The 18,327-nt window shown below is 35.8% G+C and overlaps 1 non-coding gene and 1 pseudogene across 1 annotated transcript; one reads left to right on the forward strand and one right to left on the reverse strand.

Moving 5' to 3' along the window:
* LOC113619231 (peroxiredoxin-4 pseudogene) overlaps positions 1-18,327 on the forward strand; it is a 120,359-nt pseudogene that overhangs the window by 43,602 nt on the left and 58,430 nt on the right.
* On the reverse strand, positions 1,137-1,209 carry TRNAA-UGC (transfer RNA alanine (anticodon UGC)). Its single transcript has one exon. It is a non-coding gene; the product is annotated as a tRNA-Ala (tRNA).

The following is an 18,327-nucleotide window of genomic DNA, read 5'->3' on the forward strand; positions in this document are numbered from 1 at the left end:
ATTTCTTTCCTTCTAGTGATTTTGGGTTTTCTTTATTCTTCTTTCTCTAGTTGTTTTAAGTGTATGGTTAGATTGCCATTTGTATTGTATTTGAGATTTTTCTTGTTTCTTGAGGTGAGATTAAATTGCTATAAACTTCCCTCTTAGAACTGCTTTTTCTGCCTCCCATAGGTTTTGGGTTAAAGTGTTTTCATTGTCATTTGTTTCTATATATTTTTTCATTTCTTCTTTGATTTCTTCAGTGATCTCTTGGTTATTTAGTAGTGCACTGTTTAGCCTCCATGTATTTGTGTTTTTTACAGTTTTTTTCAGAACTTATTCACCATACAGCTGGAAGTTTGTACTCTTTGACCAGCATCTCCTCTTTCCCCCACCCACTAGTAATCACCAGTCTAGTCTCTGCTTCTATGAGTCTGGCTTTTTTAGATTCCACATAAAAGTGAGATCATACAGTATTTATCTTTCTCTGTTAGGCTTATTTCACTTAGCATAATACCCACTGGTAGGTACATCCATACTGCCTCAAACAACAGTATGTCTTTGATATTCTTCTTTCTCATGGCTTTCCACTGTGTGTGTGTGTGTGTGTGTGTGTGTGTGTACACGTATATCACATCTTCTTTATCTATTCATCTGTTGACAGACACATAGGCTGTTTCCATATCGTGGCTACTGTAGCTATGTTGCAATGAACATGGGAGTGCAACTATCTCTTTGAGAAAGTAATTTTATTTTCTCATGCTATCCAGAAGTATAGCTGCTAGATCATATCATAGTTCAATTTTTACTTTTTTGGGGAACTTCCACACTGTTTTCCACAGTGGCTGAACCAATTCACTCTCCACCAAAAGTGCATGAGGGTCCTCTTTTCCACACATCCTTGCCAACACCTATGGTCTTTTTTCTTTTTGATGATAGTCATTCTAACAGGTATGAGGTGATGTCTCAAAGTGATTTTGATTTGCGTTTCCCTGATGATTAGTGATGTTGAGCACATTTTCATGTATGTATTGGTCATTGGTGTGTCCTCTTTGGAAAAATTCCAAAAATTTCCAAAAATATTTCTTTGGAAATATTCAGTTCCTCTGTCTTCTTTGTGTGTTTTTTGCCACATCGTACAGCTTGTGGGATTTTAGTTCCCCGACCAGGGATTGAACCTGGGCCCTCAACAGTGCAAGTGCAGAGTCCTAACCACTGGACCACCAGGGAATTCCCAATCTGCCCATTTTAACTGGATTTTTTGTTTGCTATTGAATTGTATGCATGCTTTACATATTTTGGATATTATCCCTTGTCAGATATATGATTTGCAAATATTTTCTTATCTCATAATTCTCTTTACCAGTTCTCTTCTCATTTTAAAATTTGCATTTTCTTAGCAAGAGTGATTCTTTTCCTTATTTTCATAATTTTTGACCATCATTGGTTTTTAGTTTTCATGTTAAAGTTTTTTTGACATTTTGAACATCTTCATTTATCTTTTTTGGGGGGCAACAAAGAGGTATACGTTTTTGGCATGTATGAGGATATTTTTGGTATAATCAATAATTCTTAAAGTATATACAAAATTATTCTGAATTTAAGGCACACATAAGGACAATCTTGAAACAATTTTAAATTGCTGCCATTGTGTATTGAGCTACATAAGTGTGTAATCAACTTGCTCATACACTACCTTGACTTATTAATACATGACATTTTGTCACTGTAACATTTTTTTTTTCTGGCTGTTTCTCCATGTCAGTAAAATTTTGGTGTTGTTTCATCTGGAATTACCAGAAGATGTGTCAGGTATTCCATAAGGTGACCCAATATTGTGATCTGTGACTCATAAAACAGGTTATATCATGCATAAACATACTATTTGTTCATAGTACTTCTATGTGTTTTTGTCCTATGAAACCAAGAATTCTGATCAATTTTATTTCTTTTCATTCTGATCAAAAAAGGAAAAGGTGTAATTCATCTCTAATTGTGTACTCTGTATGTTATTCTTATTTATATACTCCAGACAGGATGAAACATCTGTTTTGCTTAGGTAGCACTAAGAACCAAATCCCATGCTTATATCTTTGTACATCCAATGACTGGAAAAATTTTTGAAACAATAGATTCTGACTTCATAAATTTCAAATTTGTATCTCCCCATTATACACATTCTTCTGGTGCCAGGTGCCATAAAACACGTTTATATCACAATAGGACCTTTGTTCCTTCATCTTCAGTCACTTCACTAGGTAAGATATAAAACTGAGCATGTGGAGTATTCTTGGAAGCCCTTACTGTGTCAGAATGGATAGCAGTAAATTAATACACAGTATGACTGCAAACTACCTAAAAAAAATATCCTACTAAATCCAACAAAATGTATCCCAACTCAATTTCCCTTAGTTAGCACCAAAAATACTCATGAACACAGTAACACCATCCAACAAAAGTATGACAGAGGAAAAGTTAAAGTGGAGACAAAGATCTTAACCCATTATGTTTAAAATACATTATTTCAACATATCTTATAATATCAAATTACCATGTAAATACATTGCTAGGATTCTTCCTAGAGTCCTTCCTAGGTCCTTGGAAAACACTTGGTATAAACGAGGAGTCCTGTAACTTAAGCTTCATTAGCCACATTGCAAATCCACCTCAATCAGGTATTTAGATTGACGTAGTTCTAATGAATTTGTACCGTACAATCAAACTATGAGTGCTCATCAGTGATACATTTTATATTTCTGTCCTTGACAGTACTACCTGTCTTAAAGTGCCTTTAATCCAATACAAGTGGGATGAAAGCATTCATGACTAGTGGGAAGGAAATTTCATGACTACTACAGCAATTCTGGTTCCAGATATCTTCTGACTACCCCTTCCAGCAAAACTTTTCCAGTCTATACTCCAGTAATTCACGTTCATTACCTGACTTCTAGTAACTAGAAAGGTAGTCAAGTGGATTTTAAAAGAAATAGATCAAGAGAGCTGGTTAATCAAGCATTTGCTAAACTTCCAATTAAATTATCTGTCTTAGCTGGATCATAGCTGATGATATATTAATAGATACATGGGCTGTTGCTAGCATTTCTTCCTTTTTTTCAAACTCTTAACTAAACACATTCTGCCCTACTTTCACCAAATCATCTGACTCCTACTTTCCTTAGATTAACCCAGTATTGTTGCCTTCCTTCTTTCATCCTTAAAAAACTAATTCCCTTTATGACCTTGATTCAATTGTTTCCCATTCTTCCTTGCCACCAGAGTTTTTCTCCTGTAATATTCATTTACTGCTTTTGGTGAAGCTCAACTTTTACACAAGTTTCTTCCTCTTTCTTATAAAGTCTTAGGTAACACCATGCTCAAAACAAAGCTATTTATTTACTTTAATATTTCTGTGTGCTTACTCTGTGCCAGACACTTGATGAATAAGATAGACCAAGGTCCCTGTCCTTACAAAACATATAATCTAAAAGGAAAAACATGATAAAAAAATACATATTATAACTCATGGAGAAATTAAGTGCACTGAAGAAAAAATTAAAGAATAAGGAGATAATGACAAGAAAAGTGGACAAGATACGTTAGACAGAATGCACAAGCCTTTGCTAAGTGAGTGCATAGCTCAAATGGAGTTGAATAGACAGGGTGGTTAGGAAGGGCTATCCTCAAGAAGTGACTTCTGAGAAGATCTGAATCTTGTGAATACCAAGAGAACCAAGGAAAAGGTCAGGGAGAACAGCAGATGCAAAGTCCCTGAAAGGGGAAGGAGTTTATTAGAGGTGCAACAAGAAAACTGACTGGACCAAAGCAAAGAGGATAATAAATTGGTAATGATTAAGAATAGAGAATTGGTTAAATTAATTATGACAGAGCCAAACCAATGAAGAAATGTAGTCACTGTTTGTTGAATAAAAGAATGAATGAATTGAGATCACAGTAATTTTCATCATCGTTTTAAAATTAATTGTTCAAGTAACATAAATACATGTGGTCTAATTTTAAAAAATAAAGCAAAAAATGGTGGTAGTTACATGAATTTCACATGTAATAAAATGACACAACTAGACACACATACTGTACCAATATCAAATTCCTAGGTTTGATACTATGCTAGTGTTAGTGTAAAAATTCACAGATCTATTGGGAAAAACTGGGAGAGGGAACATGGGACCCCTCTGTAATATCTTCACAACTTATTATGAATTTATAATTATTCCAAAACAAAAAGTTAAAACAATATAGCAAAACTTAAGTAAAGACCATTTTTTCCACTACCACTGTGATTTATAGCCCCCTTTCACACTCATCCCAGTTCCCAGATATAACCACTGTTATGATTTTGGGGTCCATCTTTCCATACCGCTAAAAATATTTTAAAATAAATATGACGTGGGCTTCCCTGGTGGCACAGTGGTTGGGAGTCTGCCTGCCAATGCAGGGAGCGCGGGTTCGTGCCCCGGTCCGGGAGGATCCCATGTGCCGTGGGGTGGCTGGGCCCGTGAGCCATGGCCACTGGGCCTGCGGGTCCGGAGCCTGTGCTCCATGGCGGGAGAGGCCACAGCAGTGGGGGGCCCACATACCGCAAAAAATAATAATAATAAATAAATATGAGGTAAGCTAGAAATTGGTTCAAGATGGCGGAGTAGAAGGACGTGCTCTCACTCCCTCTTGTGAGAACACTGGAATCACAACTAACTGCTGAACAATCATTGACAGGAAGACAGTGGAACTCACCAAAAAAGATACCCCACATACAAAGACAAAGGAGAAGCCACATTGAGATGGTAGGTGGGGCACAACCACAATAAAATCAAATCCCATAACTGCTGGGGGGGTGACCATAAACTGGAGAACACTTATACCACAGAAGTCCACCCACTGGAGTGAAGGTTCTGAGCCCCACGTCAGGCTTCCAAACCTGGGGGTCTGACAATGGGAGGAGGAATTCCTAGAGAATCAGACTTTGAAGGCTAGTGGGATTTGATTTCAGGACTTCGACAGGACTGGGGGAAACAGAGACTCCACTCTTGGAGGGCACACACAAAGTAGTGTGTGCATCAGGACCCAGGGGAAGGAGCGGTGACCCCATAGACACTGAACCAGACTTACCTGCTAGTTTTGGGGGGTTTCCTGCAGAGGCAGAGGGTGGCTCTTTCTCACGATGAAGACAAGGACACTGGCAGCAGAAGGTCTGGGAAGTACTCGTAGGTGTGAGCCCTCCCAGAGTTGGCCATTAGCCCCACCAAAGAGCCCAGGTAGGCTCCAGTATTGGGTCACCTCAGGCCGAACAAGCAAGAGGGAGGGGACCCAGCCCCACACATCAGCAGGCAAGCAGACTAAAGTTTTATTGAGCTCTGCCCACCAGAGCAACACCCAGCTATATCCACCAAGAGTCCATCCCATCAGGAAACTTGCACAAGCCTCTCAGATACCCTCATCCACCAGAGGGCAGACAGCAGAATCAAGAAAAAGTACAATCCTGCAACCTGTAGGGAAAAAAACCACATTCATAGAAAGACAGACAAGAAGAAAAGGCACAGGGCTATGTACGAGATGAAGGAACAAGATAAAACCCCAGAAAAACAGCTAAATGAAGTGGAGATAGGCAATCTTCCAGAAAAAGAATACAGAATAATGATAGTGAAGAATATCCAGGACCTCGGAAAAAGAATGGAGGCAAAGATCGAGAAGATGCAAGAAATGTTTAACAAAGATCAAGAAGAATTAAAGAACAAACAAACAGAGATGAACAATACAATAACTGAAATGAAAACTACACCAGAAGGAATCAACAGCAGAATAACTGAGGCAGAAGAACGGATAAGTGACCTGGAAGACAGAATGGTGGAATTCACTGCTGCATAAGAGAATAAAGAAAAAAGAATGCAAAGAATGAAGACAGCATAAGAGACCTCTGGGACAACATTAAATGCAACAACATTCGCATTACACGGGTCTCAGAAGGAGAAGAGAGAGAGAAAGGACCCGAAAAAATATTTGAAGAGATTATAGTCGAAAACTTCCCTAACATGGGAAAGGAAAAGGCCTCCCAAGTCCAGGAAGCACAGAGTCCCATACAGGATAAGCCCAAGGAGAAACACGCCTAGATACATAGTAATCAAATTGGGAAAAATTAAAGACAAAGAAAAATTATTGAAAGCAACAAGGGAAAAATGACAAATAACATACAAGGGAACTCCCATTAGGTTAACAGCTGATTTCTCAGCAGAAACTCTACAAGCCAGAAGGGAGTGGCATGATATACTTAAAGTGATGAAAGCGAAAAACCTACAACGAAGATTACTCTACCCAGCAAGGATCTCATTCAAATTCAGTGCCTTCAACGTGAATGGATTAAATGCTCCAACCAAAAGACACAGGCTTGCTGAATGGATACAAAAACAAGACCCATATATATGTTATCTACAAGAGACCCACTTCAGACCTAGGGACACATACAGACTGAAAGTGAGGGGATGGAAAAAGATATTCCATGCAAATGGAAATCAAAAGAAAGCTGGAGTAGCAATACTCATATCAGGTAAAATAGACTTTAAAATAAAGAATGTTACAAGAGACAAGGAAAGACACTACATAATGAACAATGGATCAATCCAAGAAGAAGATATAACAATTATAAATATATGTGCACCCAACAAAGGAGCACCTCAATACATAAGGCAACTGCTAACAGCTATGAAAGAGGAAATCAACAGTGAAACAATAATAGTGGGGGAATGTGACACCTCACTTACACCAATGGACAGATCATCCAAACAGAAAATTAATAAGGAAACACAAGCTTTAAATGACACAATAGACCAGATAGATTTAGGTGATATTTATAGGACATTCCATCCAAAAACAGCAGATTACACTTTGTTCTCAAGTGCGCACGGAACATTCTCCAGCATAGATCACATCTTGGGTCACAAATCAAGCCTCAGTAAATTTAAGAAAATTGAAATCATATGAAGCATGTTATCTGAGCACAACGCTATGAGATTAGAAATCAATTACAGGAAAAAAAACGTAAGAAACACAAACACATGGAGGCTAAACAATACGTTACTAAATAACCAAGAGATCACTGAAGAAGTCAAACAGGATATCAAAAAATACCTAGAGACAAATGACAATGAAAACACGATGATCCAAAACCTATGGGATGCAGCAAAAGCAGTTCTAAGAGGGAAGTTTATAGCTATACAAGCCTACCTCAAGAAACAACACTCTCAAATAAACAATCTAACATTACACCTAAAGGAACTAGAGAAAGAAGAACAAACAAAACCCAAAGTTAGTAGAAGGAAAGAAATCATGAAGATCAGAGCAGAAATAAATGAAATAGAAACAAAGAAAACAATAGCAAAGATCAATAAAATGAAAAGCTGGTTCTTTGAGAAGATAAACAAAATTGATAAACCATTAGCCAGACTCATCAAGAAAAAGAGGAAGAGGATTCAAATAACTAAAATTAGAAATGAAAAAGAAGTTACAACACACACTGCAGAAATACAAATCATCCTAAGAGACTACTACAAGCAACTCTATGCCAATAAAATGGACAATCTGGAAGAAATGGACAAATTCTTAGAAAGGTATAACCTGCCAGGACTCAACCAGGAAGAAATAGGAAATATGAACAAATCACAAGTAATGAAATTGAAACTGTGATTAAAAATCTTCCAACAAACAAAAGTCCAGGACCCGATGGCTTCACAGGTGAATTCTATCAAACATTTAGAGAACAGCTAATATCCATCCTTCTCAAACTCTTCCAAAAAACTGAAGAAGAACAAACACTCCCAACCTCATTGTATGAGGCCACCATCACCCTGATACCAAAATCAGACAAAGATACTCCAAAAAAAGAAAATTACAGACCAATATTACTGATGAATATAGATGCAAAAATCCTCAACAAAATAGTAGCAAACAGAATCCAACAACACATTATAAGGATCATACACCATGATGAAGTGGGATTTATCCCAAGGATGCAAGGATTCTTCAATATATGCAAATCAATCAATGTGATACACCATATTAACAAACTGAAGAAGAATAACCATATGATCATCTCAATAGATGCAGAAAAAGCTTTTGACAAAATTCAACACCCATTTATGATAAAAACTCTCCAGAAAATGGGCATAGAGGGAACCTACCTCAACATAATAAAGGTCATATGTGACAAACCCACAAAAATCATCATTCTCAATGGTGAAAAACTGAAAGCATTTCCTCTAAGATCAGGAAAAAGACAAGGATGTCCACTCTCACCACTATTATTCAAAATAGTTTTGGAAGTCCTAGCCGTGGCAATCAGAGAAGAAAAAGAAATAAAAGGAATACAAACTGCAAAAGAAGAAGTAAAACTGTCACTGTTTGCAGATGACATGATACTATACATAGAGAACCCTAAAGATGCCACCAGAAAACTACTAGAGCTAATCAATGAATTTGGTAAAGTTACAGGATATAAAATTAATGCACAGAAATCTCTTGCGTTCCTATACATTAATGATGAAAAATCTGAAATAGAAATTAAGGAAACACTCCCATTTACCATTGCAACAAAAAGAAAAAAATACCTAGGAATAATCCTACCTAGGGAGACAAAAGACCTGTATGCAGAAAACTATAAGACACTGATGAAAAAAATTAAAGATGATACCAACAGATGGAGAGATATACCATGTTCTTGGATTGGAAGAATCAATATTGTGAAAATGACTATGCTACCCAAACCAATCTACAGATTCAATGCAATCCCTATCAAATTACCAATGGTATATTTTATAGAACTAGAACAAATATCTTAAAATTTGAATGGAGTCCCAAAAGGCCCTGAATAGCCAAAGCAGTCTTGAGGGAAAAAAACGGAGCTGGAGGAATTAGACTCCCTGACTTCAGACTATACTGCAAAGCTACAGTAATCAAGACAATATGGTACTGGCACAAAAACAGAAACACAGATCAATGGATAAGATAGAAATCCCACGCCCCTATGGTCAACTAATCTGTGACAAAGGAGGCAAGGATATACAGTGGAGAAAAGACAGTCTCTTCAATAAGTGGTGCTGGGAAAACTGGACAGCTGCATGTTAAAGAATGAAATTAGAACACTCCATAACACCATACACAAAAATAAACTCAAAATGCATTAGAGACCTAAATGTAAGATCAGACACTATAAAACTCTTAGAGGAAAACATAGGAAGAATGCTCTTTGACATAAATCACAGCAAGATCTTTTTAGATCCACCTCCTAGAGTAATGGAAATAAAAACAAAAATAAACAAATGGGACCTAATGAAATTTCAAAGCTTTTGCACAGCAAAGGAAACGATAAACAAGATGAAAAGACAACCCTAAAAATGGGAGAAAATATTTGCAAATGAATCAACGGACAAAGGATTAATCTCCAAAATATAAAAACAGCTCATGCAACTCAATAGTAAAGAAACAAACAACCCAATCCAAAAATAGTCAGAAGACCTAAATAGACACTTCTCCAAAGAAGACATACAGATGGCCAAGAAGCACATGAAAAGCTGCTCAACATCACTAATTATTAGAGAAATGCAAATCAAAACTACAATGAAGTATCACCTCACACCAGTTAGAATGGGCATCATCAGAAAATCTACAAACAACAAATGCTGGAGAGGGTGTGGAGAAAAGGGAACACTCTTGCACGGTTGGTGGGAATGTAAATTGATACAGCCACTATGGAGAACAGTATGAAGGGTCCTTAAAAAACTAAAACTAGAATTATCATATGACCCTGCAATCCCACTACTGGGCATATACTCAGAGCAAACCATAATTCATAAAGACACGTGCACCCCAATGTTCATTGAAGCACTATTTACAATAGCCAGGTCATGGAAGCAAACTAAATGCCAATTGAGAGATGAATGGATAAAGAAGATGTGGTATATATATACAATGGAATATTACTCAGCCATAAAAAGGAACGAAATTGCATTATTTGTTGAGATGTGGAGGGATCTAGAGATTGTCATACAGAGTGAAGTAAGTCAGAAAGAGAAAAACAAATATCATATATTAACACATATATGTGGAACCTAGAAAAATGGTACAGATGAACTGGTTTGCAGGACAGAAATTGAGACACAGATGTAGAGAACTAACATATGGACACCAAGGGGGAAAGCCGCGGGGGGGTGGTGGGGTGGTGTGATGAACTGGGAGATTGGGTTTGACATGTATACACTGATGTGTATAAAATGGATGACTAATAAGAACCTGCTGTATAAAAAAATAAAATAAAATTTTTAAAAAAATGAGGTAAGCTAGGCCACGAAAGTGATCTAGATATTGCCATAGACTGAAAGTTGTGTTCCCTCAAAATTCATATGTTAAAACCTAATCCTCAAGGTGAAAATATTTGGAGGTGGGGCTTTTGGGAGGTGATTAGGTCATGAGAATGGGGTTCTCATGAATAGGATTAGCTCCCTTCTAAAAGAGACCTAAGAGAACTTTCTTTCCCCTTTTATCATGTGAAGACACAGCAAGACTAGGGAAGTCTATAAACCATGAAGCCAGCTCTCACCGGACACCATAATTGCCTGTGTCTTCATCTTGGACTTCCCATCTTACAGAACTGTGAGAAATAAGTTCTTGTTTATAAGCTACACAGTGTATGGTGTTTTGTTATGTCAGCTCCAAAAGAAGACAAATCCAAAAATTGGAAAAGATGACTCTAGGTTTAGATTTCTTTTACTTCAATTTGCTATAAACCAGAACAAAAAATATCCGAAGACACATACCAAAATCAAGAATACAAATGAGCAAGTAAGTAAAGTTTTCTGATGCACTCTAAGATCCTTCTGATGGAAACACTCCTGGAGAAGCAGAATTGTCCCCAGAGTTTGAAATTTGGTTTTCAGTGAAGAGTCTTGGAAGTGATAATCCACTGACGGAGGAGCACAGAAATGGATATTTGCTGCATTCAGCAGAGTGGGGTATAAGCAGTCATGCCAGCATGTATGCCAGCATCTTCCACCAGTTCTAACATCCAAGGAAACTTCCCCTTGACCACAATTACATAGATCATTACTCTTTTTTATTTTATCATTGGACCTTTTTCATGTCTTGGCTTATTAAACCATAATAAACATATCATGTGCTTTGCATGCTCATTATTTACTTAAATTGTATTATCCTGTAATGAGTATTTACAAATTTGCTTTTTTTTCACTCAAAATATATATTAATGAAGTAGCCACATTAATGACCATAGGTCTTGTTCTTTCAGGTGCTTTGTATAACTCTAATGTAGGAATGTAGGTATCATTTAGTCATTTCCTACAAAAGGACTTTAAGGTCCTATCCAGTATTCTAGTATTGCAATTAATGTTCCAATAAAAACGTCTTTGCATAGCTTATTTTTTCCTCTCCTTTGTCAAAGATACATATTTAGAAGGGAAATTACCTACTTGAAGTCAATACAATTTTTGTTTTAAATAATACTGCCAAATTGCCTTCTAGAATGCCTGATTCAATTTATATTCCCTCTTTAGTGTCTGAGTAGCCTTTTCCCACAAGTTCACAAGCAATGGCTTTTATTAGCTATTTAAATTTTTCTAAAATTAAGGGTATAATTGTTTTAATCTTCATTCCCCTAATTATCTTCTGTTGTTTTTTCCTTATGTTTAAGCTTTAAATTTATTTTAGATTTTAGTTTTATATGGTATGAGGTAAGAATCTAATTTTATATTATAATGATTTTTTAGGTTATAATGATAGCCTTTTTGACATTTATTGAACTGTATTTTCCCATGGCTTTGGTATTTCTTGTTGATTTTTATTTATACATATATTACCTAGTTGAGGTCAATGAATATTTTTAAATATGAGTAAAATATGAAACATACATATATACATATACAAATATACCTATTTCTAGACTTTCTATTCTGTTAAGCTACTTGTTCACTCATGTACCAATATTCTATACTACTAATTTCCACAGCTTTATGTTATACTGTTATATGATATAATTGCCACCCTTCTTTGTTCTTTTCAAAATTAAAAAAACTTTTGCTGACTCTCATAGCAACATTAACCAAGACCACAACACAGATGAGCTTAGGAAAAATTGCCATCTTGATCTTGACAATGTTGAATATTCCATTTTATAAACAGGACAGCAAAAACATTAGCTTGCCAAATGAAATCCCACACATAGATATATTAATAGGATTAGATGACATATACTACATTCCAAAATTAGAATCACATTAAAATCACAGCAAGGACCTTGTTTTTCTCATTCACCCTCCAGCATCTGGAAAACTACCTGCCACATAGTATATACCCAGTAAATATTTATTGAATGAATAATTAATATATGAATATAGTATTGATATTAAATATAAAGCTGCTACATCACTCTCTTCAACAGCTATAACTACAATAGGTATAACTTCAGCCTCTTGAATTTTTTTTTAGTTTTTACTAAACCATGTTTTGTTAGTTTTTATTTTACAACCTATTTCTCAAAAAATAAGATACTTTCTAATTATATATTTACAGTCTCTGTCTTCCTTGTAACGCTTCTCTTCCAGTGGTGAAACCTCATTTAAGGTTCCAAATGTGCTACTGTAATTAAGCCACCCCCCAACATATCTAGATTTACTTTATATAGAAAGTCTTCCCATACTTGTATTGCCCCCAATACTATTTTAAATATTAAATATTCAAATTCATTTTCTCACCTGACTTCTATCCAAGAAGAGAAGAAAAAAAAACTATCTTTGATCAATTGTATATCTTTATATTACTATATAGTTAGAAAATTTTCAAAGTCAGGTCCTAAATTAGAAAAAAAAATGTTTTGACAGGATGAATGGATGAGGAAATGATTAGGCTAAATTTGCAAGTAGGAACTCTGTGAAAGTTGATAAACTGAGCAAATATGATTCAAGAAGTCTCTCACTCTTTGGGTGTTCTGCAATGGAAGGGAAAGTTTTAAAAAACAGAATTTTGAAATCAAGGTCACGAGGTAGTAAACCATTCTGATAATATTAATGAGCATTTATGCTGTAGGACTCTCATTAATGAAAAAAAAGGGGGACTGGCCAGGTGGTTAATGCTTATATCTATTTGTTTTTTCTTATTTGTTTCCTTCACTTTGTCTCCACCCTCATCAGCATGCATATAATCACGGAGGCAACAGAATTTACTGCAAGTCTGCCATAACCCAGATTCTAGACCAGATATTGAGGATACAATGCTGTGTAAAATCAAACAGGTTCCCTACAGCCGTGGATCCTGGAGTTCAGTTCACACACTGAACAGTTTCTGACTTCCTGCCTCTCCCTGCTTTGTCTGGTAATAGGTAAAATTTCAAAATATGAACAGCCTTATTTTTAATAGTCATCTGTAATCACCATTGAAAGAAACTGTGTATGAGCTGGAGGAACAGGGAAAAATTTTTTTTCACTTACCAAATTACAGGCATTCCCCCACTTCCAACTACTAGCCTCTGATTCATGATGTTCTGACAAAGCTCTTTGAAACTATGATATTCCTAGCTTCTCATACACTAGTATGACATCTACTTAAGAATTTGTGCTACATCATCTGACCTACCAGATAAGGCCCTTTGGAAGTCACTGGGGGACTAAATTACATCGTTGTGTGCTATGATCTCCCCCTTCCATCAAGTGTTATGTTTTCATTCAATTTCTCTGTCATCCTTTTTTGAGTATAGCTCTGTCATCCTTTTTTGAGTGGGTCTGCACAGTTACAACTGCAAAGTCTCATTATGGCTTCTAGAATTTGGACAAGACATAAGAATTTCACAACACATAATCTTTTTCTCTCCTGTGGGAGGAGAAATCATGACAAAAGGTGGGGCAGGGGAGGGCAACTATGAACACTCTATTTTGGAATTTATCTTTATTCTTATTTCCATAATTCTGATTAACTTTTTCCTTGTCATTTTATATACTAATAAGCAACCCAAATAATAATTTTACATTATCATATCCAGAAGCTAAAATATACTAGTTTCTGAAACCTAGTTCCCTCAGTATTCTGTAATAACCTAAATGTACAACAAACACAATACCATTATTACACCTAAAATCACAAAAATAATTACACCTAAAATAATTCCTTAGTATCATCAAATATACAGTCCACAATTGTCTTCTGTAATAGTTTGTTTTAATTGGGATCCAAAATTTAGAACTGCTAAAATATCTCTTCCCTTTTAATCTATATTTTCCTCTTATTTTACCTTATATTTTTGTTTTTGTGGTTGAAAATTCAGGTCATTTGTCCCAGGGGTTTCCCACATTGTGGATTTTACTGGTTATATTATTGAATACTGTTTAATATGTCTCTCTTTCACAGGATTCTCCAGGAATTTGACAGATCTAGAGGCTAAGTGTGAGTCTATCTATTCAAGGATTTTTTTTTTCCCATCACTCTGTTGAGTAATACTGGTATTGTGCTCTGAGACTATTGCTGGTGTAGGGTGGGATAAAGCAAATGAGAAATTATGTTGGTGACATTGAAAACAGAGGGCTTTTTTTCTTTTTCTTAAGAGAAAGAAGATACAGTTTTAAGATGAATAAGATTAAATTAAAAAATCCTACTGTCCTAAATTTGAGTTAGAAATATGAGCATAAATTTATGATTTTATATAGATACATACATATGTATACACGGACAAACACACACACAGAAGTTGTGTGTGTGTATATATGTGTATACTAAAAATGCCTAGAGACAGTGACCACTCAGTAGCAATGAGCACAACTACTGTCCAGATTTTCATCACTAAGTACAATGTCTCACTAAAAGAAACCATATTTTTTTGGAGAAATGGCAGATTCCTGATCTGGATTGAGATATGCACAAAATTAGTCTGGTATATCCTGTTATACCAGAAATTAAGGAAGCCATCAAAGACTACTAGTATCTTGTAATAGGCTCCCATTGGGCCAGATAGGACCATTTGAATACCAATAAGATGATAAATGCAATGAATTAAAACATATTAAATATACTTAATTCCATCAGTTCATGATGATATTTAAAACAAAACTCAGTGGTCAAATTTAAAAGATGCCAGGGAACTGAATCATTATTGTGAAAACTGGAAAATAAAGGGAAAAAAACAAAGCATTTATCCTGCCTTTCCCCTAGAAAGTGTACCTAAGGGTAATCAAAATTTGATGAGGACAAGCTTCTGTTTATAAAAGTCATCCAACTAATAAATGAAGAAGGAAAGATTATAATTAGAATACCATGATTTTGAAGTGCCTGGCAACTTAATGAATCAGGGCATTGATCATCTATAGCTGCTAACATCACTAAAAGAGAACAATCTGGTATATGTGCCCCCTGATGAAGTGCACAATGCTATCTATGAAATAGTCTTGTCAAAAAAATACAGTGGGCGGGGATAATAAAGGAAGAAAAGAAAACCTTAACCATTTGAAAACTTTTAATGGCAATATTCAGAGTAGCTCAAACTTTATTAAACATTTACCAGGCCTCACACATATACCAGGGAAATGACAACATCTGGTACCTTTTTGGACCTCAAAGAAAATTGAATGACTCTAAGTGAATAAATGTATTTAAAATACTCACTTTGGATTTAGAAAATGAACTCTCAAAACTCTCGGTAGAAAATATTAATAGAAAAAGAGCACTGAACACATGATAACTGATTAAGAGGAGAAAGACAAAGATATAGTCAATATAATTTAAACATGTAGTCTTCTTCCAAAACAAAGCATATCTCTTATATAAAAGAAATAGTAAGCTTTAAAATGACTGTGACTCACTATTAAATTCAGCTTGCAAGCTTCTTTCAAAAATGATCATAATGAAAGGTATTTCTAAAGAGATTTTTGCACATTGAAGTTTGAAAGTCGGCATGGGCCACACAACCCCATGCAGGGGAGAATGAATGTGCTGAGGAGGTGACAAGCTCTTTGTTCACAGAGGAAGAAAAGACTATGTCATACATATCTCTGCAAAAGCCACCCTGCTGGGCTGTAGCTTTGCAATGAGAACCCTCTTTGTCCACCCTCTTGGACTCATGGCTCTGATACACATAATACTATTTCCTAGGTAGTCTACAGCATTGAGTATTTTGTAATATTACAAATTATGTCTTGGCATTTTCTAAGAGATTATACAGAGTACACAGTCACACACACATACTCACTTGCTCCTTCCCATTTTATTGTAAGAAGCCACTGTCTAAACCAGCTGTGAGTTTAGAGCCAAAGCAAAAATACAATTCTACTTGTACCAAAGAGGTATGTTCAAGAAAGGAACAATTGTGCTAAGTAAAACAATGTATTGGTTTTAAGTAAAATTTATTAATATAGTTTCAATTAATGAATAACATTTTATTGCCTAATAATATTACATAATCATTTGCATGGTATATAATTACCTTACCATTGACTCAAAGTTCACAAAGGATGCAAAACTTGCTACCAACTAATTCTGCATCCTAGGGAAAGACATTTAACCTCTCCAAACCTCCATATCTCTCTCTGGGGAATCCAGAAAAATTGAAGTAAGTCATCTCCAAAAGACTTTTACTTCTAGAAGGTTATTAGTGTATGATAATTTTTTATTATGCTACCTGCAATATCACAGGCAATGCCTACCTGTGCAATGTCTCTAACTTTGGCTTTATTTATGGGTACATTAAGATCAAGATTACCAACATGTTTTAACATATTTTTCTGGGAAGTCAAATGCGATGTCCACTATTACTTGTGGTAAAACAACAACAACAAAAAGAATCAGACACAGATCCCACTTTGAAAGGCTCACATAGAAGGGTAAATGATGCAAAGAGAAGTAGATAATTTTCAATGCTCAGATGCAATATTGCTACCACAATTGTAAAGGCAAAAACACCCTCTCAGAATCAGAAAAATATTTATGTAGGTAGTGATACTTGAACTGAATCTTTAATGATGGAAGGGTCTGGTAGAATGTCTCACATATGTCTCCAAGTACCTTTCATAGTTCCATAAGAGTGAGTACTACATCTCATTAGTCTTTATATTCCAATGTTGCTAATTATTGAGAGCTAAAAGTGTTTTATGCATTCAGTTGAAAATGGAGAAATTCTAAACCATCTAAAATAGCAAGTAAAAGAGACATAAAGAGTAACATAGAACAATCCAGAGACTAAAAATAAAAATTTGAAAACTCTCAAAAAATGTTATAATTTTAAAACAACATTCTCAAAATTTCAAGAAACTTTTCAAGTTGAAAATAACCTCAGTAGGCAGTTCTCGTAATAAATCATCTTCATAATCAGCATATTTTGGGTTATTAATTACAGCCTAATGAATTTCTTTTAATAGTGATTAAGCCCACTTCTCATCTGATTCTTTACGGAGACAGAAAAAAGCTGCCACCCTATTGATGACATTCCTTTTTACAAATAGAATAACAATAAGTTTAAAAATGAATATTTTGGGTATGGATGTCAGACAATTTGAAGAACACCAGAAACATGTCAAATTTGTTTTTTCCTATAATCTTAATTTCTAAATTGAGCTCCTAATCTTTGGATATATTAGATAGAACCTAAAATTGCCACTTTTGTAGTTAGAAAACATTGAATGTTTTTAACTAATGAAACGTTAATCATATTCAGTACAGGGAGTTCTCAGTCAGTTTGATCTTTTCTCCACTCTTCTCCTTTCTCTCCCAAAATTGTCTGACTACATTTCTCCAAAGAAGACATACAGATGGCCAAGAGGCACATGAAAAGATGCTCAACATCACTAATTATTAGAGAAATGCAAATCAAAACTACAGTGAGATATCACCTCACACCTGTCAGAATGGCCATCGTTAAAAAGTCTACAGGCTTCCCTGGTGGCGCAGTGGTTGAGAGTCTGCCTGCTGATGCAGGTGACACAGGTTCGTGCCCCGGTCCGGGAAGATCCCACATGCCGCGGAGCGGCTGGGCCCGTGAGCCATGGCCACTGAACCTGCGCGTCTGGAGGCTGTGCTCTGCAACGGGAGAGGCCACAACAGTGAGAGGCCCGCGTACTGAAAAAAAAAAAAAAAAAAGTCTACAAATACTGGAGAGGATGTGGAGAAAAGGGAACCCTCCTACACTGTTGGTAGGCATGTAAGTTGGTGCAGCCACTATGGAAAACAGTATGGAGGTTCCTCAGAAAACTGAAAATAGAACTACCGTTAGATCCAGCAATCTCACGCCTGGGCATATACCCAGACAAAACTATAATTCAAAAAGATACATGCACCCCTATGTTCATAGCAGCGCTATTC

Source organism: Aethalodelphis obliquidens, unplaced genomic scaffold, assembly GCF_003676395.1.
Source record: "Aethalodelphis obliquidens isolate GAN/ISIS:26980383/991018 unplaced genomic scaffold, ASM367639v1 scaffold6, whole genome shotgun sequence".
NCBI classification, from domain to species: domain Eukaryota; kingdom Metazoa; phylum Chordata; class Mammalia; order Artiodactyla; family Delphinidae; genus Aethalodelphis; species Aethalodelphis obliquidens.